The sequence below is a fragment of the Rhipicephalus microplus genome, chromosome 3 (assembly GCF_043290135.1).
Source record: "Rhipicephalus microplus isolate Deutch F79 chromosome 3, USDA_Rmic, whole genome shotgun sequence".
In the NCBI taxonomy this organism is placed as follows: Eukaryota; Metazoa; Arthropoda; class Arachnida; order Ixodida; family Ixodidae; genus Rhipicephalus; species Rhipicephalus microplus.
Window position 1 is genome coordinate 206,979,331 of NC_134702.1, and position 14,399 is coordinate 206,993,729.

At 44.7% G+C, this 14,399-nt stretch overlaps 2 non-coding genes across 2 annotated transcripts; one reads left to right on the forward strand and one right to left on the reverse strand.

The window, feature by feature from the left end:
* Positions 1-205: 205 nt before the first annotated feature.
* Positions 206-278, reverse strand: TRNAT-CGU (transfer RNA threonine (anticodon CGU)). The gene has a single exon. It is a non-coding gene; the product is annotated as a tRNA-Thr (tRNA).
* Positions 279-751: 473 nt separating this feature from the next.
* On the forward strand, positions 752-824 carry TRNAT-CGU (transfer RNA threonine (anticodon CGU)). The gene has a single exon. It is a non-coding gene; the product is annotated as a tRNA-Thr (tRNA).
* The last annotated feature ends 13,575 nt before the right edge of the window (positions 825-14,399 follow it).

Sequence of the window (14,399 nt, forward strand, 5' to 3'; positions counted from 1 at the left end):
TATATATATATATATATATATATATATATATATATATATATATAAAATAAGGGAAAGAAGTGTATACCTAAGGGCTCGTTTTTCCGTGTTTTAACACAATATTAATGAGATATAACAGACAGTAATGCCAAGGAATGTACAAGGGAAGTTATTAAAACCAATGGAATGTAAATAAGAAGAAAGAAAAGTGGATGAAAAAATTACCAACTGTGAGCAGGAATCGAACCTACGACCTTCGAATTACGCGTTCGATGCTCTAACCACTGAGCTATCACAGCGGCCCTCCCTCCATCCACTTTTTTGGGTTTATCTGTGAATTTAGAAGTAGGAGTGACAGTCAGCGCCATCTATAAGCCAAACAACGAGTGTGAAAACACTCTTATGCGCATGTTTGGCGTCACGTAGAACGTGAACTTATTATGAGTGGGCAGCTGATTAATTGTCCCTCTTTATACAACCTAAACACACTAAGTCTGCCAGTACGAGACCCTCGTTCAATGAAATAAGGGAACACTTCTTTCCCTTATTTCATTGAACGAGGGTCTCGTACTGGCAGACTTAGTGTGTTTAGGTTGTATAAAGAGGGACAATTAATCAGCTGCCCGCTCATAATAAGTTCACGTTCTACGTGACGCCAAACATGCGCATAAGAGTGTTTTCACACTCGTTGTTTGGCTTATAGATGGCGCTGACTGTCACTCCTACTTCTAAATTCACAGATAAACCCAAAAAAGTGGATGGAGGGAGGGCCGCTGTGATAGCTCAGTGGTTAGAGCATCGAACGCGTAATTCGAAGGTCGTAGGTTCGATTCCTGCTCACAGTTGGTAATTTTTTCATCCACTTTTCTTTCTTCTTATTTACATTCCATTGGTTTTAATAACTTCCCTTGTACATTCCTTGGCATTACTGTCTGTTATATCTCATATATATATATATATATATATATATATATATATATATATATATATATATATATATATATATATATATATATTCAGCAGCTTGAAAAAATGCGATTTAGCAAAATACATGTTTACGCAATACTTTTTCCACTTGCTCAGCACCGAGTCGGCGCAGAGGCTCATCAAGATCATTCTAGAAGTCCATGTTCTGTTGAAAAAAAAAACAATTCAGAATATGTTTATTGGGCGCAATATTTAGGGGGTTGATCCCTAGGTACAGTGTAGAGAAGATGCAATGAATAGTATGGGTGCTAGAACACTCGAATGGGTGTGAAATGTCTTAAGCAGGAGGATATGACATGATTGGAAGTGCGCCGATATTCGAGGTGGGCTGCAGCGACAAAAAATAGACACGCAAAGTAGGCGAGAAACTCCGGTCAAAGCTACAAAATATAAACCTGACTGCTTTTTTTAACTGATTCTAATATAGCTATGTCATGTCTGTGGCGAGGTGACCTAACAGCTGACGAATTTTCGAGTCTTCCCAAATTCTTATAGGCTGTCAGTCCACGCTCTCTTGTCATGCTGCTTAGCATGTATCGAGAATACCAAAGTTTTCGAAGAGCTGGTTGCAGATTGTTTCGATGTGCTGGGCCATTTTAATTGTATTGTGAGAGTTACACCAATGTATATAAACTCTGTAACACGTACTATATTTACACCGTCATTAGTATATGCAAATTGAGCAGGATGTTTCTTATTGAAAATGGTCGTGACTACAAAAATTTTGTAGTTATTAGACATTTTCCACGTTTCACTTAAGTAACAAAACGGCGGGGGAAAACATTCATCAAAGCATCCTGATATTGAGTATTAGAGATGTTTTGCACACAAGGCAGTCGTCTGGTTTATTTGAGTGTTACCGATAAAATATGCTACGTCGTTGATATAACTAGCAATAAACAAAACCGGTCCAAGCACCGAGACTTCAGGCATCCCAGGTGGGATTTGTATGTCCCGTGACTTCGCGTGGTTCACCGTAACGAATTTTCACTGTGACTGCAAGTAATCTGCTATCCAAATAACCAGCTTGTATTCCTGAAGAAACTAAAGGTTTTTCATGGCAAACCTTGTGAAAGACCTTAGACGTCAATTCATTTCAAGCGGCTGTGTAACAGCCAGTAAAATAAACCACACAAAAGCCATGATGTGATCGAGAAAGTATAGTGTGTGCGTTTAGGTACTTTACAAAGTATTTGTTTATTAATTGCTTCAAAGAGTTGGACCTGATAGAAAGCAGATATTAGACTATAATTGGTATTTATTTGTTTCGGGACTGAAATGCGGGCATCACGTTTTATTTTAATTTCAACGACTGTGGAACAATTTCAGGTATTAGTTCTTTAATACTGCAGTAAGAAAGTTAGCACACCATTCTGAATACCGCTTTAGAAACACACTCGGATTATCGTCTGCACCGGCGTGTTTCTAATTTCCAAATTACTTTAGGGTCACGTGTTGCAAAGAAGCTTATAGCTCAAGATTACAAAAAGCAGATAGTTTGCTGCTTGCGGAAAGTTGTGTCGTTATCTATAAAAGAAATTAAAGTGAACATTTAAGGCATTTCCTATATAAAGTTTAGGGAGACTTCGCAATCAAGAATAAAACGATGAAGGCATAGACGATGCAGCACTAGTCGATCTCTGGAACCTGGATCGGTTTATTTTTTATATATGTAGCCAAGGTATTGCTAAAGTAGTAGTTCTTAGCTTCTTTGAATTCAGCTGCAAATTTACCTCTCAGTGCAATATACGGAGAATCACTATCATTACATTTGTAGTGACGCTTCTTACGTAAGCGCTTCATGCGACGAGTGAGATGAATTATTTCCCTGTTGTACCACGCGTGCATTGAGTTACATTGAGTATATCTTTAAGGCACATACTTCGATGAGCATTCACGTACAATGTCACAAAGCTTACGAATCAGCGCATCAACACTGCGAAATTCGCTACAACGTTCTAATTACTCAAAAGATGAGGCTAAAGTGTTCAATAGAAAAGTGTCATCAAGTTTAAAAAGTTTGAAACAGTTTTGATCTAAGGCCTTTGAGGAGAACACATTCTATTCCATGCGACTTTAAGAGCTTCATAATCCAAAAGCCCTTCAATGACTTCAGATTTTACTCGGTGCGATAGAAGCACGCAGCCCCAAAACAACCTTAGGCGGCAGCTAACTCTTCATCGAATCTCACGAAACTGCACAAAGGTGGTGTATGGGAATACGGGCGCTGCCGGAAACATTACTGTTCGCGGAGTGACACCAAAACACGTAGAAGGGTACACGAGCTGTTCGCTGATGTCTGCTAAAATAGCGCGCGTGCCAGCGCTCGCGAGTCAACGTTGACAGTTGTCGATCGAGCCACGCAGCCTATTACCTCAGCGTTCTTCATACTAATTCGTGAAAGAAAATACAGGCGAGTCTTCCTTCGCGGTTGAAGAGCAATCAATGGCAGGCATCACACGTGGAGTGATGTTATAGCATTCGTTCTCTGTGCAATGGAAGTGAACAGCTTGTTCCATCTATGCATCAGCAGTGTTCCTCGCTAGCGCTCGCGAGATTTTACTCATGGGAACAGCACAGAATGTGCGTAAAAAGTCATCGATTCTGTCTTTATGCGGAACATCACGGCCGGGATGAAAGCTTGCACAGAGTCTCTATATAATTCTTCACGCAGAAAATACACAAACCGTCAAATCGAGCGGTCATTTCTTTCTGGAGAGCTGAGTGGTCTTCGATGTAGAATCATCCACCATACAAAATACTTATGTGATGACACGTTAAATGTGTTATATATATTTATATATATATATATATATATATATATATATATATATTGATTATTTTTCACGTTCTGGGCTGGGACAAGGAAACGAAGAAGAAGAAGAGCGCGAGCGAGGGACGCGGGGACGCTCAAGTGACAGCAGAGCGCTTCCGAACGCAGTTAAATAAACAAGTATTTTTGCCTTATACCTAAAAGACGGACTTGAGTCTGATCGCAGTGTCTGGAACGCCATCGTCTAAACATTGGTTCCGAAGAACCGGGATTGAAAACCAGGACCCTACGGAGGGCTACCAGTCAATTGCAGCGGCATGGAACGACTGAAGTCGAAGCGGACGTCGCGGCGAGCACAGAACACGAGGATTATAAACGAGGCAAGTGATCTCCTCGCTAACGACTCTGCCTCCTATGACCAGCTCAACTCCATATATGAGAGGCTGAAGGCTAATAACGAAGAGCTTAAAAACTTGAACAACGAGATTGAGCCGCATATACCTGACGAGGAGTTCGAGGTCGAGTATAACGCTGTCTTACAATACGAGGACGTTGCTACGCACATTCTCGCTGAGATTCTGAGCAAGAAAGATCGCATGCTAAGGACATCGACCGGAATTCAAGAAACAGTTTCCCAGCCAGTCGTAGCACCATCAGATGGAACTGGAGTTAAATTGCCTAAACTGACAATAGCTCCTTTTTTGGAGACCTATGCAAGTGGCCCGAATTTTGGGAACAATTTTACCAAATTGTTCATAGTAACAATCGCATCACTGCCACGGAGAAGTTTCATTACCTGCGACTGTATCTTAAAGGAGACGCTGCATCAGTAATTGCGGGCCTTCCGACGACAGAAAGTTGCTACAGTGACGCCATCAAAATGCTACAGAAGCGATTTGGGGACAAGACGCGCCTGGAGCAAGAATATTTTGCCAAGCTACGGATGTTAAGCCCTGTCCGTTCATCGACTGACACCAAAGCGCTACGCAGCTTGTACGACCAAGTTCTCGTGAATATCCGAGGCTTAGAGACTTTGGGTGTGCACAAGTCGTCATTTTCGTCAATGCTCTGCGACATCCTACTGCGTGCTCTTCCACGGGATATAGTCGTGCAGTATCATCGATCATGTGCCGTCCAGTTGGCATATGACTCGAGAGCTGAAGCTACATCCGTGGGACTGGACCGTGTGCTCAACTTCCTGTGTATTGAGCTGGAAAGCCTGGAAAAGAGTGATTTTAAGGATGCCAAAGAACGAGAACATGGAACACTCCCCGTGGCCAGTCAGTCGACGTACTCTCGGCGTGGGAAACCGACGTCATCTGTGCTTTACAGCAACTCGGTACGAGAAAAAAAGAACAACTGCGTATTCTGCTCGTCCAGCCATCATGGATCGGAAGCCTGCACAGCTGACTTGTCACTGACGCAGAAGAAGCAACTGCTTTCCAACGACAAAAGGTGTTTCCGCTGCACCACCAAAGGACATCGGGCACGGGACTGCAAAAGAAGGATTTCCTGCTCCAAATGCCAAGCTCGACACGCTACAAGCATGTGCGATCCCGATAGGTGTTCGCGGAAGTCAAACTATGCTAACAAGAACCACGGAAAAACTACGACAGTCTGTGCATCACTTGGAAGAAGACCCGTCAAGGAAGACTCTACCACTTCCGTTTTTCTTCAGACTTTCAGAGCATGGGCCATGAATGATGACACCTGCCGCTACATACGAGGCGTTTTCGATGGTGGCAGTCAGAGGACTTTCGTAACTGAAGATCTGTCCAAGCACCTCAAGCTGAAAAGCGCGGGAGCAACTCGAATAGCCTTCAATACTTTCGCAAATACATCGGACCAAGAGGCTAAGAGGCGTCGCATAGTAGAACTACGACTGCGAAGCCAGTTTTCCGACGCGGAAATAGTCTTAACTGCCATAGAGATCCCAAGCATCTGCCAAGACATCGCAGAGACTGCAATGGACGTAGCCTTCGTTGCGTCTTTCAAGAAGCTGGGAAACGATGTTGCCGATGAGCTCCAACATCCATCTATCATAACTAAGAGTGGCATCAGCGTACTTATCGGGTCCGATCAGATGTGGAAAGTGTTGACCGGCGAAGTTTCACGGTGCGAAGGCAACGAATCATTGATCGCACTGAACTCCAAGCTTGGATGGACCTTCCAGGGAAGCACATCGCACTTGTTGTCCCACTCAACTACTTCACAAATGATGGTGTGCGTGCTAAAAGCCCAAGCTACCGATTCCGACGAGATATTGCGCTCCTTTTGGGAACTTGAAAACATAGGAATTACGGACGCGATAAACAAGCCACCTGAAATGAGCGACACCATGAGGCATTTTGAGCAAACGATTAGCTTCAAAAACGGAAGATATGAAGTGACCTTCCCTTGGAAGGATAATTTCGAGCTTGCAAGCAACAGGCAAGTAGCCGTTACTCAACTGGACAGGCTTGTCAACCGTCTCAACTCCTGAAAAGGACTGCTCGAAACGTATGACCGTACCATAAGGGAGTACTTGAGGGCAGGACACGCCGAAGTAGTCAGTGACGTACCTGCAGAGGTGACGAAATTATATTACATGCCGCACAAGGAAGTCATGCGTGAACAAGCACTGACGACGAAAATGAGAGTGGTGTTTGACGCTTCGTCACATGCCAAAGGATGCAAGTCACTTAATGACTGCCTTCAAAAGGGTGACAACTTATACCAAGACCTCGTGCAAATTTTGCTACGCTTCAGAACGCACCCGGTGGCAGTTATCACGGACATAGAAAAGACATTCCTTCAAATTGCGATTCGGGAGGACGACAGAGACGCTTTCCGCTTTCTCTGGTTTGCAGAAAGAGATTTATCCAAGGGCAAGCTGCAAGAGTGGAGGATGACACGAGTGCCTTTTGGAGCCACATGTAGCCCATTTTTGCTCACAGCTACTATTCTCTACCACGTAAAAAGAGCACCGGCTGTCATGGCACAAACTGCGCAAACTCTTGCCGAGTCGTTTTACGTGGATGACTTAGTCACTGGTGCCGACACAGAAGAGGAAGCCGCTAAACTATGCCGAGAAGCGCGCTCAATAATGAAATCGGCCGGCATGACATTGCGAAAATGGACAACAAATTTAGCAAATTTGATGCGCACGCTTGAAAATCAAGTGGAATCTACTTGTAATGAGATGGTCGTTCTTCACGAGACGTCGGTCAAGGTTCTGGGTTTGGTTTGGAATCCTGCAAAGGATGAATTCAACTTTTCGGTTGAAAACCTACTCCGGTTTTTGACAGCACAGACGGGTACAAAACGATTTGTCTTGCAGTCAGCATCAAGAATATTTGACCCGTTGGGATTTGTAGGACCATATACTATTGCCATACAAATATTGTTTCAGAGACTGTGGATACGAGGAATCGGCTGGGATGAAGTCCTACCCAATGACCTGCAAAAGAATGGAATGATTGGGTCATCCAGCTGCCGCAACTGCAAGACGTCGTCGTTCCTCGCTATCTGGGCGGCGGAGCAAGGAAGACCAATGTGCTTCAAGTACATGTTTTCTGCGATGCCAGTCCAGCGGCATACGGAACAGCGATATACGTCGTATCAAGTCCTGAGAAGCCGATACTGTTGATTGCGAAGTCCCGTGTAGCACCCATTAAGGAGACAACGCTGCCGCGATTGGAGCTGCTGGTTGCCTTAATCGGCTCAAGAATGTTGGCATACGTGAAAAGGGCTTTGAGGAATGTTCAAGTTGACTACACGATGTGGACAGATTCCGCCATTGTGTTGTCATGGATAAAAGGTGACGTCAAAAAGTGCAAACAGTTCATAGCCAACAGAGTCAGTGAAATTAGGTGCACTACAGATCCATCAAAGTAGAAATACTGTCCTGGAACGGACAACCCGGCTGACCTACTCACACGTGGCGCGACGCTTGAAAGACTGATGTGCAGCTCGAAATGGTGGCACGGTCCCGAGTGGCTAACTAAACCGATGTCTGAATGGCCCCTACAGTTCTGTGAACTAGACATAGCGGAAGCCACCCAAGGTGAAGTTACAACAGTCCACGTCGCACTAATGACACGCTTCTCAGTTCCGATAATTGATATTCAACGGTACAGCAGGCTTCAACAGCTACTCAGAGTCACTGCGTGGATTTTCAGATTTACTGACCGATGCAGAAAAAGAAGTAATCATACAGGACATCTCGTAGCAACAGAAATCCTGAACGCTGAACAGTATTGGATAAAATGTACACAAGAGCAAGGCTTTCTTGAAGAACTCACCACTTTGACCAACGGCCAACCAGTCGAGTCTACATCTCGAATCGCTGAACTACGCCCTTACATAGACAAAGACGGAATTCTTCGGGTTGGAGGCCGTTTATCCCTCATGCATTCCACACAAGATGTCAAGCACCCAATCATAATGCCGTCAAGTCACCACTTTTCGACACTTTTGGCAAACAGAGCCCATCTTCAAGTCTTACATGGAGGAGTTAGAGATACACTTACGCAGCTTCGGGAACGCTACTGGATTTTTCGAGCTCGCTCTTTGGTAAAAAGAGTGCTGCATGGCTGCAATATATGCAAGCGTTTCAGTGCGGGCCCAGGAACTGCTGAGACTGCTCCGTTAACAAGTCATCGAGTGACACCAACGAACCCGTTCGAAGTTGTAGGAGTCGACTTCGCGGGCCCTCTGTATGCACGCACGGAGAAAGGGGACACGAAGTGCTACGTTGCACTTTTTACGTGCGCCGTATCTAGAGCCGTGCATCTCGAGCTTGTCTCGGAGATGACATCCGAGGCTTTCCTGCTGTGTCTACGACGATTTGCAGCTCGGAGAGGATTACCTAGGGTGATCTATTCTGACAACGCACGAAGCTTTCACAAGACATCGGCAGACATAAAGCGGCTAAACCGAATGTTCTCTGAAGAGGACGTCGCTAGTCACCTCAGCACCAACGGCATTTCGTGGAAGTTTATAGCACCAAATGCTCCTTGGTGGGGTGGATGGTGGGAGCGCCTTGTACGATCAGTGAAGCTTCCGCTGCGAAAAATTATCGGCAAAGCTCGTCTGAACTACGAAGAAATATCGACAGTGCTGGCGGAGGTAGAAGCAGTCGTAAACTCTAGGCCTCTGACTTTCATCGAGACAGATGCAGGAGAACCTTGCACTTTGACGCCAGCCGAACTTCTCCTTGGACGAAGATTGACTTCCATACCGTATGCGACCGCTGACGAAGTCAACAGTAATTCCAAACGATCAGACGCCATACGCAGACACAACTACAGGAAGCTGCTGGTTGAAAGTTTTTGGAAGCGTTGGCAAAAAGAATACCTGTTGCAGTTACGATCTGCACACTTTGCCGACACGAAATCAAATACAGCATTGAAGCAAGGGGACATCGTTCTCGTGCATGCGGACAACACTCCACGCCAGCTATGGAAGCTTGCAAGGGTCACGGAAGTGTACCGCAGTGCAGATGGTGTCATTCGTTCTTGCAAGATCAAGTTGCAAGGTGGTCACCTTGCGATCAGGCCGATACAAAGACTGTACCCACTTGAACTATGTGTTTAACATTGCGCGGCCGGGAATGTTGATTATTTTTCACGTTCTGGGCTGGGACAAGGAAACGAAGAAGAAGAAGAGCGCGAGCGAGGGACGCGGGGACGCTCAAGTGACAGCAGAGCGCTTCCGAACGCAGTTAAATAAACAAGTATTTTTGCCTTATACCTAAAAGACGGACTTGAGTCTGATCGCAGTGTATGGAACGCCATCGTCTATATATATATATATATATATATATATATATATATATATATATATATATATATATATATATATATATATATATATATATATATATATATATATATATATATATATATATATATATATATATATGGGAAAAAAGTGTATACCTAAGGGCTCGTTTTTCCGTGTTTTGCAACAATATTAATGAGATCTCACAGAGAATAATACCAAGGAATGGATAGGGGAAGTTATTAGAACAAATGACATGGAAATAAGAAAGAAAAGTGGGTGAAAAAATAACCAGCCGTGAGCAGAAATCAAACCTACGACCTTCGAATAACGCGTTCGATGCTCTAACCACTGAGCTATCACAGTAACCTTCCCTCCATCCACTTTTTGAGGTTTATATGTGAATTTAGACGTGGTAGTGTCAGTCAGCGCCATCTGTAGCCAAGCGGTGAGTGTGAAACACCCTTTTATGCGCATGTGTGGCGTCACGTAGCACGTGAACTTATTACGAGCGGGAAGCTGACCAATAGTCTCTCGTATACAACCTAATGGCACCAAGTCTGCCAGTACGAGACCCTCGTTAATTATTAAGGGAAAGAAGTTTATACCTAAGGGCTCGTTTTTCCGTGTTTTGACAATAATAATGAGATCTAAGAGACAATAATGTCAAGGAATATATAGGGGAAGTTATTAGAACAAATGGAATGTTATTGAGAACGAAGAAAAGTGGCTGAAAAAATAACCAGCCGTGAGCAGGAATCGAACCTATACGACCTTCGAATATATATATATATATATATTGTTTGCCGTATGTTTCTGATCATACATGTGTAATAAATTGTAATGCCTGACACAAAATCTTGCGTTCAGTAAGTTTTATTATTTTGATGTTACTTTGTTTGCTCTTTTTGAAAGCTTATTTATATAACCCAATCTTCTCTATAAAACTATGTGTGATTGAAGGTAAAATAAGTAAAACATTGAAAAAAATTATGTACAGAATTCCTCCATTGGGAGAATGAAATAATCCGGCACCTCCTCATTTGGTTGCGTTCTCCACAACACTTCACCGCGCTCCCTTCACTACGATTCCTACAGGCTATGTCTCTTCGATACGTGTGCAATACGGGTGCTAAACGTTTAACCTATTAGGATTTCGAGCTTGTCGCCTACACATTTGTTATTTAGGCTTGCGAAATCGAAAACTCACAAAATGCAGAGAAATTTTAACTTTATTGCGCGCGATAATCATGTAAGCTGAAAAGAGGCGCGGGCTGAATGCATGGCAAAGCAGAATCGGAGAAAATTCCCAACTCATATTTCTGTGTACAGACCATTCAAGAGTATGCGCTATAATCGTGTTCCTAATCGTGCCACGTGAATCACTGTTTTTGCGTCCCGAGCCCCCCCCCCCCCCCCCTGCTGAAAGAAAAAAAGGAGGAACGCAAATGGAGAATAACACACTCGATTGCGAATCATCAGAAACTTTTTTAAGCCCCTTACATGGACAGCGCATGCAAACACAGACACAGGAGTGCAGTAGAGACACTGCAAACACCGCTCTCAAAAATCACAGCTGCTGAAAAGTTTCATGATGTTTTTGACGCCTACTTTCCACGCTCGGGTTAAAATAAAACTAATGCAGGCGAGCGCAATTATTGTCAGGCGGAGCCGGCGCGATCGGCGTTAGCAAAAACGACCGGCGGCGCTACGCGGCGGCGCACAGCTGTATTCTTTGGACTCAGTAATGGCCCGCCGCGCAGCCATGGCCCAGGGATGGCGCGACATTCACTTGTGCTTACACCGTGCTCATAACAAGATTACACGCGCTATACAGAGGGGCTTTTGCCACATCGCGTAAGTAGAGATAGCTCCACCACTATTTAAGACTAACCTTGTGCTCCCATCTATTCGGCTCATTACAACGTACGCGGATTGCTGTGGGAATCCCATCTACCGGGTTGACTAAATAAATATCATCGCGGGAACTTTCAGAACGGCGACAATATCATTCAAGTCCCCTCCCTCAATGCGACCTTGTTGTCTCAATCGCCTTCAGTGACCTACGAGAATACTTCAATTTATCTCAGCAGTAACCACACACACACACACACACACACACACACACACACACACACACACACACACACACACACACACACACACACACACACACACACACACACACGCACACACACGCACACACACACGCACATACACGCACACACAAGCTGTATCCACCTTTCTGCCATTTCAGGAAAGTCAGGGCTGACTGCCCTAGAGTGGCAGAAAGGTGCCTACAGCTTGTGTCCCTGTATTACTGCTGCCTCACAATATGTTGCCCGAAGAGGCAAACGTCGGTCTAAAAGAAAAGCAGTTGCCATTTTTAGCTCTTTCTATGCCTAATTTCTGATCACTCTGTTAAGATGCATCCAGAATTGTTACGATTGATAACTTAACGCCACTGAGTGAATGTAAATTTATACAGATTTCTGAATATCACTTCGATCATAACTTCGGAAAGTCGGGTCTTACGGTGCTAGTTTTTTATAAACGAAATCCTCAGTGATGCCGACTGCGCTAATGAGTTCAACTCCGCCTTTGCAAGTGTCTTTACGAACGGTGTTGCGCGTCGCGGCGACCGCAGTCTGCGGGTAGCGGGGCCGATCGCCGTCGCTCCGTCGAGCCAAGGACCAGGGGAGAGCTTTGAGCAAACTTAACGGGTTTATTTACATCATTACAGTGAGTTGTCGAGATGACAGAAGAGAAGAGAAGAACTAGTGGTTTCACAAACCACGAGCGTGGTGGTTGAACTTTACTTAGTTCAGAGCGACGTCCAGCACTCTGCCGCGTCGTTTTATGCCCTGTCGGGCTCCTCCTCTACGAGTCGACCACCAATCACGCACACACAGGTGAGGGGGGCGAGCATGCAAGGTCCCCGTGAACACTGCACTTTGGTGGCGCCAGCAGGGCTCTTCCTCGTCGTGTGTGAGCCTTTAGTCGAGAGTGCCCACGATCCTGGCCGCATACTTCAGAGGGTCCGCCGAATATGTTCGCTCAATTAGCCGGGCGATCCGCGGCAGCCGCCGCGGTCTCCCCCAGGAAGACGCCGTCCCTGTTGTCCTCTTGGTGGCGTCTTGGCGACACTACGTCTCGTACTCCGGGACAATGCCTGGCGGGCATAGGCAGTCAGCCGGTCGGCTACTTGACAATGTATTAAACAAGCGCCGATTTTTTGAGAGGTGCCCGGTTCGTGGATTCCTCTGGGGAGAGCCCTTTGACCAGCGCCGTCGTCGTCTGCCGGTTAACGCGCTAACGATGCGTGGCTGGCGCAGGCGGGAGATAGAGCGGCGGCTCCAAAACCCTCTTTGGCGACATTCCACTCCGTTGGCGCCGCTGTCAATCAGTAGGCGATGTCTCGTGGGGCCGGCCTCTGTTGCTTCCTCCGTCCAGACGTGGCGAGACTGTCCTTTTTGCACTAATCCGGCGTGGCAAATGACTCGCTGGGTCAAGGCATAGCCCGATCGCTACAACGGGTCAAATGCACCTCCCGCATCACCGTCACTTTGTATAAGTTCTGCGATGCCGTATATCACTTTTGATGTAAGCAGGATTTAACAAAATAAAGTGCTCATCTTCCTCAGGTATAGATGAAATGACGCAGAAATCTTGAAAAACACAAAGTGCATAACCACCACCTATTTATCGTTGCTGTTCACCCAGTCTCTCCCCTTTAGGACTTCTTTCAGATGACAGGAATATTGTGAAGGTCGTTCCAGTCCACAAAACCGGTAACAAAACATGCGCGCTAAACTGCGGTTTAATCTCATTAGCAAGCATTCTCTGCAAAATCATGGAACATGTCATCTACTCTCTTGTCATAAGCTTTTTTTTATTTGAACATTTTTCATCCCGCTCAGCTCGGATTCCGCAGAGGATACTCTTGTGAAACACAGCTTGCTATCTTTCTACATGACATTCATACTAATCTTGATATTAATACACAGAATGACATAATTTTCCTTGACTTCTGCAAAGCCTCCGATAAGATTCACCACCAGCGCCTATTGTTAAAACTAAGAAAACTAAACTTGCATGCGGATGTCTTTAGGTGAATTAAGGAATTTCTTAGTAACCACTTCCAATCCGTAAATATAAATAATCACTTATCTAACTATGTAGTGGTAACATCTGGCGTTCCTCAAGGATTGGTCCTCGGTCCTTTACTACATTTATTATATATTAATGACTTATCTTCATACGACTCTTGTGAAATCGGAATGTTCGCGGAATATTGCGTAATTTATCGCACTATATCTAACTCTCATAGCCTAATTGCTCTCCAAAAAATCTATATAACATAGCTTTTTGATGTGATGATTACCTATAGATCCTAAACGCAAGCAAATGTAAGGTTACGTCATTTTCTCGCACTTCTAATTGCATAGAAGTTTCTTACAAAATTAAAAGTACGCCTCTCAAGAATGTAAATTACTATAAATATCTAGGAATAACTCTGTGAGGTGATCTGACCTGCCATGCTCATATTTCCAATATCACATCAGCGAACCGAACTCTCGGTTTCCTTAGACGTAATCTGCGTCAGGCCCCCCGAAATGTGAAGGTTCTCGCGTATACCAGTCTCTCGCAAGAGCACAACTGAAGCATGGATCAGCCATTCGGAGCACACATTAATCATACCTCATCTATTTTCTTGAGGCTGTGCAGAATTGTGCTAATAGATTAATTCCCTTAAGCTACTCATGTAATATCCCCATTTCAGCACTTAATGCAGAATCTGGTTTATCGCAGCTTTCTGGCCTTTCTCGTTTTAACAAGTTCGTTTACAGCACCCTTAGTTGAGCTCCATAGTACATCGTTTCCGCTGCACGCATTT